Source organism: Euphorbia lathyris, chromosome 2 (genome assembly GCF_963576675.1).
Source record: "Euphorbia lathyris chromosome 2, ddEupLath1.1, whole genome shotgun sequence".
NCBI lineage: Eukaryota > Viridiplantae > Streptophyta > Magnoliopsida > Malpighiales > Euphorbiaceae > Euphorbia > Euphorbia lathyris.
In genome coordinates this window covers 117218417-117233300 of record NC_088911.1, presented here as the reverse complement: position 1 = coordinate 117233300, position 14884 = coordinate 117218417, and positions in this window count along the sequence as shown.

Below are 14884 nucleotides of genomic sequence, written 5' to 3'. Positions count from 1 at the left end.
CATTCTGCTACAATAACCCAATATATCTAATTGAATCAGTTTAAGATGATGATTTCTCCTATTTTCATCTCGTAATATCTCATCAAGACATTCGATCAATTTGTTCTTCATTCTTTCACTATATAGAATATCAGTCATACTCGCATATATCACTTATTTGACTTCATTAATATTTTCTAATAATTATATATTATTGAATTTTGTAAGTAAGAAAAACAAACAAAAGAATTGAAAAAAAAATGAAGAGACAAAAAAGATAATTAGGAGAGAACCATCTTCCTCTCGGGTTTTTTTTTTGAAAATAAAAGAGAATGTCGAGACATAAGCGTATAAAGAGGAGAGTGAAAATATTTTTTACCCATTAATTAAACATTTTATTTTTTCTTAATGAAGTATTAAGTCCATAAATTAATTTTAGTTAAATAGAATTAAATCGCAATTGTAACCACTCAGTACCCAAAAAAACGTTTTATAATTAATATGTGAAATTAATTATATTAATTAGAATCATTATGCTGAACATTTGAGAATTTGAAGAGATTCAAATAGTAATATTTTCTTAATTAATATTTTTCAATAATTTGTCCTATGATCATATTTCGTTTTCATATGTTAAAAACTCTTGAAATACTAACAATTTTGTACGAACCATAATATAATAGTTAAAAATTATATAAGCCAATGTTGCAAAAGCAATTATCTCAATATCCATAATTAATATACATTTTTAGGATTTTGAGCATCAAAATTTATTTTTATTTACCTTCATTTTGAATTCGTATCTAGCATAATCCACATTCTTCAAGAATAAACATCTTATCAAGCGTATTAGATGCTTACAATCTCCTTGTCTAGAAAATTGGGAAAAAATAACTTCTTGATAATGATAATAATAATAATAATAATATAACATAATTTATATTGAAATAAACTTCATTGTAAGTATAATATTCCAATATCTCTTTAATATTTTATTTAATATGTCTCAAACTTCAATGAACAATTATCGTATGAAACTTTATATCTATTTGTACCAAAATGTATAAAAATAAAAAATACAATTCATATCAATTAGCTAAACTCAAACTAAAAAAATGAGTGGATTTCAACATGTTCCGAATTAGAAAAATTAATCTAACTTAAATTAAAACTAAAAATTGAGTTCATAAAAAGCCGAAAATCTAAATTTTAGTTAGAGTTAACAATCAAAACGATAACACCTAGGAACATATACTAAAAAAGAATGCAAATATACAAAATCTTTATTTTAGTCATTTTGAAAAATAAATAAATAAAAAAGAAAACATGGATAAGGTAGCGAGAGGTATGGAATCTGGATAACGACAGAAATGGAATTTCATCTCTGAAAGATGAAACTATAACAACAATTGTTTAATAAAAATAAAACAACAGCACAATTGAGAAAGCAAAAAATTGAGTTCATATAAAGTCGAAAATCTAAATTTTAGTTAAGAGTTAGCAATCGAAACGATAACACCTAGCAACATATACTAAAAAAGAATACAAATTTACAAAATCTTTATTTTAGTAATTTTGAAAAAAAAATAAATAAAAAAGAAAACATGGATAAGGTAGCGAGAGGTATGGAACCTGGGTAACGACATAAATGAAATTTCATCTCTGAAAAATGAAACTATAACAACTATTGTTTAATAAAAAGAAAACAACAACACAATTGAGAACAAAAATAACTACAACATATGAAAAAATCGAATAATTACCTTGAGAAACATAAGAATTTCTTGTAATTTTTGACACTTTTGTGTTTTCTGGTTTTAGTTGTTCATGCATCTTCTATTTCTGTCGGATTTCTTCACTTGAAGCTATCAGTTTGGAAAAAAAACAACATGGATAAGGTAGCGAGAGGTATAGAACCTGGGTAACAACAGAAATGAATCTGAAAGATGAAACTGTAACAACTATTGTTTAATAAAAATAAAACAACAACATAATTGAGAACAAAATAAGTACAACATATGAAAAAAATCGAATATTTACCTTCAGAAATATAATACTATCTATCGTGACCAATGAATATAATGGTGGAATACTATCTATCATGCTTTATATAGAAGTTTATTTGTGACTTTTGGATTTCTTTTGTTTTATGTTTTTTCATCTTCCCGTAACTCTTGCTTTCTTTTATTATTTTAATTAATTATTTAATAAAAATAAAACAACTACATAATTGAGAACAAAATAAGTACAACATATGAAAAAAATCGAATATTTACCTTCAGAAATATAATACTATCTATCGTGACCAATCTATCTATACTATATATAATTACGGAAGCAGAGAGAAATGAGAAGAAGTGTTTTAGAGGTCTTTTTGATGAGTTGTCAACGTAGTAAAAAATCAGATTAAAAATATTTAATTAATTAAAAATAACAAATTTATATTTATAATATATTAAATAATTACTAGCCTATTAATTAAAATAATAAAAGAAAGCAAGAGTTACGGGAAGATGAAAAAACACAAAGCAAAGGAAATCCAAAAGTCACAAATAAACATCTATATAAAGCATGATAGATAGTATTCCACCATTATATTCATTGGTCACGATAGATAGTACTATATTTCTGAAGGTAAATATTCGATTTTTTTCATATGTTGTAGTTATTTTGTTCTCAATTATATTGTTTTATTTTTATTAAACAATAGTTGTTATAGTTTCATCTTTCAGATTCATTTGTGTTGTTACCCAGGTTCTATACCTTTCGCTATCTTATCCGTGTTTTCTTTTTTATTTGTCTTTTTTTCTTCCAAACTGATAGCTTCAATTGAAGAAATCTGACAGAAATAGAAGATGCATGAACAACTAAAACCGGAAAACACAAAAGTGTCAAAAATTACAAGAAATTCTTAAGTTTCTCAAGGTAATTATTCGATTTTTTTCATATGTTGTAGTTATTTTTGTTCTCAATTGTGTTGTTGTTTTCTTTTTATTAAACAATAGTTGTTATAGTTTCATTTTTCAGAGATGAAATTCCATTTCTGTCGTTACCCAGGTTCCATACCTCTCGCTACCATATCCATGTTTTCTTTTTTATTTGTCTTTTTTTTTCAAAATGACCAAAATAAAGATTTTGTAAATTTGTATTCTTTTTTAGTATATGTTGCTAGGTGTTATCGTTTCGATTGCTAACTCTTAACTAAAATTTAGATTTTCGGCTTTATATGAACTTAATTTTTGGCTTTCTCAATTGTGCTGTTGTTTTATTTTTATTAAACAATTGTTGTTATAGTTTCATCTTTCAGAGATGAAGTTCCATTTCTATCGTTATCCAGATTCCATACATCTCGTTACCTTATCTATGTTTTCTTTTTTATTTATTTATTTTTCAAAACGACTAAAATAAAGATTTTGTATATTTGCATTCTTTTTTAGTATATGTTCCTAGGTGTTATCGTTTTGATTGTTAACTCTAACTAACATTTAGATTTTCGGCTTTTTATGAACTCAATTTTTAGTTTTAAGTTAGATTAATTTTTCTAATTCGGAACATGTTGAAATCCACTCATTTTTTTAGTTTGAGTTTAGCTAATTGATATGGATTGTATTTTTTATTTTTATGCATTTTGGTACAAATAGATATAAAGTTTCACACGATAGTTGTTCATTGAAGTTTGAGACATATTAAATAAAATATTAAAGAGATATTGAAATATTATACTTATAATGAAGTTTATTTCAATATAAATTATGTTATATTATTATTATTATTATTATCAATAAGTTATTTTTTTCCAATTTTCTAGACAAGGAGATTGTAAGCGTCTAATACGCTTGATAAAATGTTTATTCTTGAAGAATGTGGATTATGCTAGATACGAATTCAAAATCAAGGTAAATAAAAATAAATTTTGATGCTCAAAATCCTAAAAATGTACATTAATTATGGATATTGAGATAATTGCTTTTGCAACATTGGCTTATATAATTTTTAACTATTATATTATGGTTTGTACAAAATTGTTAGTGTTTCAAGAGTTTTTAACAGATGAAAATGAAATATGATCATAAGAAAAATTATTGAAAAATATTAATTAAGAAAATATTATTATTTGAATCTTTTCAAATTCTCAAATGTTGAGCACAATGATTCTAATTAATATAATTAATTTCACATATTAATTATAAAACGTTTTTTTTTACTGAGTGGTTACAATTGCGATTTAATTCTATTTAACTAAAATTAATTTATGGACTTAATACTTCATTAAGAAAAAATAAAATATTTAATTAATGGGCAAAAAATATTTTCACTCTCCTCTTTATACGCTTATGTCTCGACATTCTCTCTTATTTAAAAAAAAAAAAAACCCGAGAGGAAGATGGTTATCTCCTAATTATCTTTTTCGTCCCTTCATTTTTTTTTCAATTCTTTTGTTTGTTTTTCTTACTTACAAAATTCAAGAATATATAATTATTAGAAAATATTAATGAAGTCAAATAAGTGATATCTGCGTAAAAAAAAATGATATCTGCGAGTATGGCTGATATTCTATATAGTGAAAGAATGAAGAACAAATTGATTGAATGTCTTGATGAGATATTACAAGATGAAAATAGGAGAAATCGTCATCTTAAACTGATTCAATTAGATATATTAGGTTATTGTAGCAGAATGAATAATTGAATTCGAATACTTGGTGATCATGAAATTTCATCAACCAAAATAATTATCATCAAGATGAATTTGTGACTAATTCTTACGAATTTTATTTTTTTTATATGTAACATATTGAATTGATAAAGTTTCTTCATATGCAACATTAGAAAAGTATTGATTGTAATAGTTTATAGAATAATATATTGATGTTGCTTCCATTTTAACATAGATTGTAATTCTTTTGTATCGTAGATATAATATTTAATTTTAATTGTAGTTTAATTCAATTTTTGTTTAACCTATATTGTAATTCTTTTGTATCGTAAATATAATATTTAATTTTAATTATAGTTTAATTCAATTTTTAGTTTTTTATTATATTCTAATATATTTCTTAATTAATCTGCTATTTTATTATTATTGTTTCACAGAATATTTAGAATATGAAAATGTATTAAAATTCCAAAAAAGTACAAATCATTGAATTTTGTAAAAATAAATAAATCATTCATCTTTAGTTAAAATTCTATAAAAAAAGTAGTCAATTATTTTTAAAATTAATTTAATTTGAATTATCATTAAAAAATATATATTAATTTCAAATATACATAATATAAATTTTTTTCATAGCATGATATAAAATTATTTAAAAGTAAATATGTCAATTTATTTATTTATCTAAATTATATAAAAGTTTCATACCCCGTGCATCGCACGGGTTTTCGACTAGTGAATATAATGGTGGAATACTATCTATCATGCTTTATATAGAAGTTTATTTGTGACTTTTGGATTTCCTTTGCTTTCTATTTTTTCATCTTCCCGTAACTCTTGCTTCCTTTTATTATTTTAATTAATAGGCTAGTAATTATTTAATATATTATAAATATAAATTTGTTATTTTTAATTAATTAAATATTTTTAATCTAATTTTTTACTATGTTGACAACTCATCAAAAAGACCTCTAAAACACTTCTTCTCATTTCTCTCTTCTTCCGTAAGTATAGATTAAAAAAAACTATCAGAACGTTTAAAAAGTTAGTATCGAATTATAAGATTTTGAATAAAATTCAACGGCGGACGATGTATTAAGCGGAAAAAGAATGTAGTTGTGTGCCCTCCCAAACAGAACGGAGGGCCAGGGGTGTCTCTGTCCTTTCATAGACAGCGAAAGGCAGGTGGACGTTGTCCATTGGAAATATTTTGTCTGCATATTAATTATTTAAGATTTTTCTGATCATTTTATTATTCCTACCTTATTTGTAAAATAGTCCAAATAATGCTTTTATTAATTTAATTAGTACACTTACGAGTTGAGTTACGCTTAGGAATTAGAGGTGTTCAAAAACCGAACCGGATCGAAATAACCGATCAAACCGATGAATTTTGGTTTTTTTGATTCAGTTTTCGATCTATTAGGTTTGGTTTCGGTTTTACTTTTTATAATATTTCGGTAATTTTGGTCGGTTCGGTTTTTAAATCAAAATTACCGAATTAACCGAACAGACTGAAATAAATTAAATATAATTAGAAATTGGATTTATTATATAATTGGTGTATGTCGTTTATTGTTCTAAGTTATATTCGACTTAGAATTATATTATTAGAATCTTTGTTAAACATGATGTTTTTTGGATTGCATGTAACTGATTAACCTTACATAAAAGTAATTGTTAATGAAACTTTTTAATGTAAGGAAACTGAATAACCGAACCGAACCAACCGAAATAATTCGGTTATTTATTATTATTCGGTTAGGTTCAGTTTTTATTTTTGCTTCTATTCGGTTTTTGGTTATTTCGGTTCGGTTCGATTTCAGACCGAACCGACCGATGAACACCCCTATAAGAAATGAGTTTGTAAAATGAGATTTTAGCCCAGATAAAATACAAGTTTTATTAAGGAAAAATGAATTTTTTTACATCCAATTTTGTGTTTTGATTTTTTTGAGTTTTCAGCATTCTAATTATCTAATACGATTTGAAATTGCACACCTTCTTCTAATTAGTAACGGATTCAGAATTCATTAATAAAAAGTGATTGCGATGGTCTCTTGTATTTTATATAAATGCTAAATTTATATTCTCAGGTACTTTTACATAAAAAAAAATTAAAAACTTGGTACACAGTTTTTTTAAAAATTTATGCATTTTTTTGGCGACATATAGATGCTCAAAACTCTCTAGCTCCCCTCCGAATATGTCCTTACTCTTAATGAAAAACAAATAAAAAAAAAAAACTCCCCTTTTACTACAATTAAGTTAAAATTGCAGAGTCTCCCATTAATAATAAAGTTAAATTTGTACATTACCACTTAAATATATATGTAGTAATAAGAAGTTTTAACTTGGGTGAGCATCGGTTCGGTTCGATTACTAATTGAACAGAACTTTGTGTTATTTTCATAATCGAACCAAACCGAATAAGATTGGTAACCGAATTTTATTTAACCGAAAATTTTCGGTTCGGTTCGGCTACCGACCGAATAACAAAAAAACTTATAATATTTAATTTTTTTATATTTTTGTTTAATTGGTTTTCAAATAATGCTTTTATATAAAAGTTACAATTATATAAAGATAAAAGTATATTTTTTAGGGATTTGATTTTATATTTTATAAGCTATTTATATATGTAAAACTAAAATTATATTTTTTTATATTTATATAATAAGCTCGGTTAACCGATATAATTTTTCAGTAACCGAACCGATAACCGATTACCAAACTAAGCCAAAATTAAAACCGAATCGAACCAGAATGTTAAAATAACCGAACCAAATTAAAACTTAGGTTCGGTTATCGGTTTAGTAATCGGTTACCGGTTATTTTACTCACCCCTAATTTTAACTATAATAAATTTCGAATGAGGTTAAGTTTATTTTATTGAAAATACATATATTCTATCAAAAAAAAAAAAGAGAATACATGTTTAAAAAAAAGTATTTTTTACTATTATCAAATATAACCAAACATAAGCATAAGATCAACTTTAGCTAATGTGATAACACTCCCCATTATAATAAAAGGCAATAGATATTTATGTCGCAACAATTATTCGCAATATAATATAAACCAACAAAAATCTATCACGTTTTTTAATCATATGTCAAATTAGTACAATCAACTTTTTGTTTTTGTGCAATTTTCATTACTCAAAAGTTAGTACAAATTTTGTTTAATTATTTTTGTAAAAGTGGTTACTCCATTTAGGTTTTTTATACATACTTTGTTCATCATAACTATACCTACAATAACAATAACGATTACAACGCAAAGCAACCTAATATACACAATATAAAACTCCAACTCAAAACGCAGTCTCAACAATTTTATTTTGAAATACAAAATATATAGCAAAATAATACACGACAATATTAGAATACGAGTAGTTATAACCTTTTGTCATTGACGGTTCATTAAATACACAGTTACTCTAGAAAGTCTCTACTTTATTTCTGTTAATGAAACTCCCTCGCTAGTCTTAGTTACTCATCGTCTCATCTGACCAAATTATCATATGTGATCTTGATTTATGAAAATTGTACTCATAATAAACAACAAATTTGAATTTGTGGATGGAACAATAGAAGTTCCACAGCCAACTCATCCATTGTATTCATCATGTAAAAGATGCAATACAATGGTTATATCACGACTAGTACGGAGTATAATTTCATCAAACAATAACTCAAATGTTTAAGACGATCTCCATGATTGTTTTTCACAAGGAGATTATTTCAGGATAGTACATAATTTGAAGCAAAGATAATTGACAGTGATTGATTACTATACACAGACAGTGGCGAATCCAGGATTTGAGGGAGCGGGGGGCAAAATTTTACGTAAAAAAAATGTAGACAAAAAATGTAAAATTGTTCAATTTTTTATGACAAAAAATGCAAAATTGTTCAATTTTTGGTGACGAAAAATGCAAAATCGTCCAATTGTCATGCATTATTTTCATGATTTTTTTTGATAAAAAACATAAATTATAATGTTTCCGACTCGTAATCATCCATTTTCAGGATTGTCGGGTTGTTACGCATCAAATATCCCTAACGTTTTGGGTCAGGTGCAATTTTACCCCTAATGTTTGTAGCCAAAAGCAATTTTATCCCTAACGTTGATAAATTGGATCAATTTCAGACACTATTATAAAATACAGTCATTTTTTATTTATTTTGCACCAATTGCATATCAATTTTGTAATTTTGCACCAATTTTACCTCTAATGTTGATAAATTGGATCAATTTCAGACACTATTATTCATGACCGAGAAGACAGTTTGATGAATTATTTCTTAAATTGACCCAATTTATCAACGTTAGGTGTAGAATTGCTCTTTGCTTCCAACATTAGGGATAAAATTGTACCATTTTAGATATTAGAGATAAAATTATTCCTGACCCAAAACATTATGAGTATTTTTGCATTTTAACCCTTATTTTTGGATTTAATTTTTTTTTTAATGGGATGGGGGCAAATGCCCCCTTTGACCCCCCTACATCCGCCCCTATACACAGATACTCTATAATGAACTCATGAATCTCAAACTTCTACAAGCAATCCAGCTTGTTCATGTGGTACACTCAACACTATAAGAAGCCAAGATGCATCAAGTAATAACCTTTTTGCAAGAATTAAATTTTGATTAATACTCAACTCCATGCTCTTAGATTTTGTTGTTGGAGCCATTGCCAAGCTTAAATTGGGTATTTGCTTTGTCCATTGAATGTGAAAGACAGTTGAATCAAAATATAAAGAACGTTACCATAGCCAATACACCTTTTGATGGATTTCCAAATACCCTGCCAAGATTCTAAAACCATAAATAATTTAATAAAAACACAAATGCCTCATTTCACAAAAACTTTATCTATATAAAACAACTTCCAAAGCCGATAACAGATTAAACTAAACAGGAATATCAACCCTCTTTAGACATGTGGACCAATGGGAGGACATCAGAATTCGGATTAGAACCCATGATCTAGTTGTCTTCCGAGAAATCTAGGGAGAACATTGAATTGATGATTTACCCATGAGCTAGGGACAATATAACCAAAATACATACCCACATCTATTGTAATTATTTCTAATTGCTTGATAATTTGTCAAAAACTCTGGTAACTTATGCATCGAAGTGGGGTCGCCGCTCAAACAACCTCGTGCTGATCATTTTTCTGTCTTATCTCAAACACCGAAAAAATCTTTTTAACATCGCATAGATTCTCTCATATAAAGAGGTAAATTTGCGTTTTTTAATTCGTAACCTTAATCATGTTATTTTAATTGCAAATAAATGAAATTAAGTGGTTTTTTCCTCAAAAGTTAATCTTTATGGTATTAAAAATAAATCTTGGATTTTTTTTAGATATAGGGTTGTTTACTTACTTTCCACTTTCTGTTTGCATTTTTATTTCAAAAGACGGAGTTTTAAGTGTTAAGTTATTAACATCATGTTTGTCTTTTATATATAAAAAGTGGGTTTTTTACAAAAGCATAAAATCTATACTTTTTAAAAAAACAATTTTTTAAAACAACAAACATCAAACTGTAACAACAAATAATATACGAAAAAGGAACTTATAATTTGATGGATTTGCAGCTATTATGTGTCTCACTCAACCGGATGTACCTAGTTAAGTTAATAGTGTGAACCAAAAAGTTAATAATAGTGTTTGTTGCTTCCTAAATAGATTTATATAATGAAATGACATAAAAAAATCTATTACTTATTTTACAATCGTCCAACAAGGCAAGTAATATCTATTGATGTCTTTTCATTGGTCCAAATAGATATGCCTTCAAATCCGTGCAAGACAAATGGCTTCGGTTAAATCTAAGATTAAATTAATAAATAATCTATGTAATTAATTGTCACTTATCATACATGTCAATTATTATAGTGTATAGTTCAGATATTTTTCCACCATACAATACAAACATTGTCACCTAACTATTGGTTTACATCGCTCTACCTTTAGCCTGACAAGGAAATAAGAAATTCAACATTTGGCTCTTATGTTATAAGCTTTCTCTTGTTTCTATATATATTAAAAAAGAAAAATCAATTTTTATGTATCAATTCAGTGGGTAAAGATTAAATTAACCATGATCATATATATTTTTAATACTCAAAATTTTTCATATTTACATTATGATATTTGAAATCTATTTTTATACTTATAAGATGTTGAAGCTGTACTAATAAATGAAATCTCTAAAAATCTCTCGAAATATGAGTATGAGCTACGAACAATTAATTTTAATAGAATCTCTTTGAAACAGCACAAAAAATCTCACTAAATCCCTCAAAATGGTATTAGTGCACCGATATTCTACACTAGTACATAAAGTAATACGTTAACACCAAAATATTTTGCGGCTGCACATAAATTTAAGCATAAAAATAGATTTTAGATATCAAAATGTAAACATTGTAAACTTGATGTAAACTTACAGTGAGCCTCACCACACCATAACATTTCATGATCACATCTTCACCACTCGTTTCATAATCAATCTCAACCATCAGTTGATAACTAATTCTGTAACAACTTTCTTGTTGTAAAGCATATAAGCTAGCTACTCTTCTTTTCTCAATTAATTCAGTTTTCATATCAATTGTATCTTTCTTATTCTTCAGTTCTGTAATTTCTCTCATTTCCATTAATAAGATCCTCAAGTTTCACATGGTATCAGAGCTGTTGTGATTAACAATGGCAAAGAAGAGAAACAATAGAAATCGAGAATTGAGAGCAGAAGAAGAATTTTCTGCAGAAGAAGAAGACGTTTCTGGAGGAGAAGAAGAATTAGTTAAAGATACACCACCAAGAACAACCAAACGTGATAAGTCAGATAATGGAGATAGTCCAGGCCTGATCATCAACAATGTGACACTTACAGCCAACAATTTCATGTCCTGGAGCAGATCTATGATTAGAGCTCTAAAGGTCAAAGATGTTGCTAATTTTGTACTTGACGAAGCTGCAATTCCTGAAAAAGGAACACCAGCTTATAGAAAATGGTCCAAGACTGATTGTTTAGTCACTAAGTGGATTCTCAATTGCATAAGCAAAGAAATTGCAGAGGGATTTCAGTACGTGCTTACTTCAAGAGAACTGTGGAGTGATCTCACACATCGTTTTGGAGGAAGCAATGGTTCTCAGATATTCAAGATCAAAAAGGAGTTAAGTCTTCTTAATCAAGGTAATTCCTCAATCCTGGCTTATTTTAATAAACTAAAAAGATTGTGGGATGAATTACTGTTTCTTCGACCTATGCCCACATGTCACTGTGGAGCAGCAAAAGAATGTGCCTGTAATGGTTTCAAAAGATTATCAGAACTCACGGGAAGAAGATCAACTGTATCAATTTCTTATGGGATTAAATGATCAATACGATCATGTTAAAAATCAAATCACATTGATAGAACCTTTGCCAAACATAAATAAAGCTTATTCAATGGTGCTACAAGTTGAAAAGCAATTCGAAATTTCTGTTAGTCAGTCAGTTGAGATTGCAAATTTCTCTAAGACTGACAAGCATGGAAATTTCAATGGCAAAGGGAAAGCAAAGAGGAAAGACAATGAAGATAAATTTTGTGATCATTGTGATATGACTGGCCATACTAGAGCAACTTGTTTCAAGATTGTAGGGTATCCTGATTGGTGGAAGGAAAATAAAGATTCCAAAAAGAAAGAATCATCAAGCAGGAATAGAGCTAACTCTGCAACCAAAAAGGTGTCAACATCAACTGATTCTGATGACAGTGAGTTAGATACAGAAGTTAGAAGAGATAAAAGCATGAACCAAATGGTTAAAGAAGTCTACAGAATGTTGAAAGCAAAAGGGAAGAATGGCAATGACACACCAATGGACTTCACTGCATTTGCAGGGTGTACTGGTAAGTCTACTGCACATATCTCTGATAAAGACTATTGGATAGTTGATTCTGGAGCGACTTCTCATATGTGTCCCAGAAAAGATCTAGTAGTTCCTGGTAGTGCAGTTAAGTGTCACCAGTCAGTTGTATTGCCTGATGGAAGCAATCAGCTGATAAAGCAAATGGGGTCTGTGGCATTGTCTGATAAACTGACTTTGCAGCATGTGCTTATAAATCCAAGTTTTCAATATAATCTTTTATCTGTTAGTTAGATTATGCAAGAAAACAATGTTGCAGTCATGTTCTATAAGGATCATTGCTGTTTAAAGGACTTGGCAACTGAAACTGTGATTGCAGTGGCTTGGATGGTAAATGGTCTATATTTACTAGATCATATGTCATTTTCTGAGCAAATAGTGAAGAAAGTCAGTATGTGTTGTTGTGTGACAGATTCAGACTCAGGTAACTTGAATCTCTGGCATCACAGGCTAGGACATGCATCTTTTGATGCCATGAGTCATATAGTGGATGCACAAGTCAACTGCCAGAATGTAGATTGCAATATTTGCCATAGCGCAAAACAGCACAGAACACCATTTAACAAGTGTGGCATATCTACAACATCACCATTCGATCTAATTCATGTTGATCTATGGGGGCCTTACAGAAAATACTCATGGACTGGTGCAAAGTATTTTCTAACAATAGTGGAGGATTTCACAAGGATAACATGGACAGTCCTGCTTCAACACAAGTCACAGGCACATACAACATTGGAAACTTTATTCATTATGATCAAAACACAACATAATGTAACTGTGAAGGCAATCAAGACAGACAATGGCGCAGAGTTTGTTAACAAATCGTGCCAGCAAATTTTCAGACAGATGGGAATTCATCATCAAAAAACATGCATTTATACTCCTCAGCAAAATGGTACGGTCGAAAGGAAACATAGACATCTGCTGGAAGTTGCCAGAGCAATTATGTTTCAGGCTTCTTTACCAACAGAATACTAGGGAGAGGTAATTCAAATGGCAATAGCCATTATCAATGTTCTTCCTACAAGGGTTTTGCAGTGGAAAACCCCACATGAGGTGTTATACAATAAACAACCAGACTTTGCATCATTCAAAGTCTTTGGCTGTCAATGTTTCTATGCTGATGTTCATCCAGGCAAAGAAAAATTCCAACCTAGAGCTTGTACAGGGCTGTTTTTGGGTTTTGCACATGGACACAAAGCATATAAAATACAGGATATTCATACAGGCAAGTTTGTGGTCAGCAGAGATGTTCATTTTCAGGAGAATGTTTTCCCATATAAGTCATCTGATAATGCTGTTATACCATCAATGCCACAAAGCTCTGAAGAAGTATCTGATAATATGAGAACAATCATCCCATCCATTTCAGTTGAACCAACAAATCAAAATCCTACATCACCAACACTGGTAAGAAGATCAAGTAGAAACAAGCAGAAGCCTGGGTGGATGCAAGATTTTGTTGCATATGTCAATGCAGATCTTATGCATACAAATGTAGCTTTACTGTCAACCGAACAGATGACATTTTTGGCTAACATACAACAAGAGAAGGAACCAACACACTATTATGAAGCTTGCAATAATCCAAATTAGATTCAAGCAATGAAATGTGAACTGGAAGCCCTGGAAAAGAATCATACTTGGGATGTGGTTACTCTGCTAGAAGGAAAGAAACCCCTAGAAACAAGATGGGTTTTTAGGGTCAAGTACAAGCCAACTGGTGAAGTGGACAGATACAAGGCAAGGCTTGTAGTAAAAGGCTACAATCAAGAATATGGAGTGGACTATCATGAAAGCTTTAGTCCATTAGCAAAATCAGTTACAGTTAAGTTGTTTTTTGCCATTGGAGCTGCTATGAAGTGGTACGTCCACCAAGTAGATGTGAATAATGCATATTTACATGGTTCACTAGATGAAAACATTTATTTAAAGTCGCCATTGGGATATTCAGGGGCAAAGAAAGGCCAAGTCTGCAAGCTTGTTAAGTCACTTTATGGACTTAAACAAGCAGGAAGACAGTGGCACAATGAGATCTCCTCAAAATTGATAGCATATGGTTTCACTAGATCCAAAAGTGACCATTGCTTGTTCATCATGGAAGCATCTCCAAAATCAATTTTCATTGCCTTGCTGATGTATGTGGATGATATTTTACTAATGGGGAGCAATAACTCGGATATTGAAAGGGTTAAGTGTCATCTACATCAGATGTTCACTATTAAAGATCTTCATTCAGCAAAGTATTTTTTGGGAATTGAAGTCACAAGGTCAGATACTGGTATTTTGTTGACACAGACAAAATATATC